The sequence below is a fragment of the Rhagoletis pomonella genome, unplaced genomic scaffold (genome assembly GCF_013731165.1).
Source record: "Rhagoletis pomonella isolate Grant_MI unplaced genomic scaffold, Rhpom_1.0 Rhpom_scaffold_00005, whole genome shotgun sequence".
Taxonomy (NCBI): Eukaryota; Metazoa; Arthropoda; class Insecta; order Diptera; family Tephritidae; genus Rhagoletis; species Rhagoletis pomonella.
In genome coordinates, this window is record NW_023458559.1 from 8,816,221 (window position 1) to 8,817,180 (window position 960).

Consider the following 960-nt stretch of genomic DNA (forward strand, 5'->3'; position numbering starts at 1 on the left):
AACGAACAATCATTACCGATTTTTTCAATTTTTTTTGTAAAAATATAAAAAAAATTGTACTTTGCGGGGAAGGATCTCGAAAACCTTTTATTTTTTTGCAGATTTTTTGATGTGTATACATTTTTGGTTTCGGTAGGGTAAAATTTGCGAAGCTGTAACGCATATCCCAGCACAAAATTTCGAAGGGCTTAGCATGTGTATTTCAGCATAAAATTTTCATTTTCATTAGAAACACCCTGTGTTTGCTTGCCAAATGGTTGCATACATTTAGGCATATGCATAGTAAGAAGAAATGCGCTCCAATAGATTATTACTTCCGATTATTTAAACTCCGCACATGCATACGGCTTTGTACCTATGCATGTACATAAATATGTATGGACTCATTTGTTGCAACTGGGCATGAATCACGTAACTTTGAAACGATAGTCGTTCAAACGATACTGACAAAACGATGTTGTCAAAACACTGATTTATGCATTTGTGTTGCGGTTACGTGTTAATAGCCGTCATCGATTCGCCACTTCGCTGCCTGCAATGTTTGAGTTCCGGTCGCTTAACGAAAAATTTTGCATGTGAAAGCAACAACAAAGTTCGCTAGCACGGATAGACGATAGCGAGTTTGGTTGTACCTCATTGTATTCGTTCCTTTCGCCACTCGCTAACTGTTGGCGAATCGATGACGGCTATTAACACGTAACCGCAACACAAATGCATAAATCAGTGTTTTGACAACATCGTTTTGTCAGTATCGTTTGAACGACTATCGTTTCAAAGTTACGTGATTCATGCCCAGTTGCAACAAATGAGTCCATACATATTTATGTACATGCATAGGTACAAAGCCGTATGCATGTGCGGAGTTTAAATAATCGGAAGTAATAATCTATTGGAGCGCATTTCTTCTTACTATGCATATGCCTAAATGTATGCAACCATTTGGCAAGCAAACACAGGGTG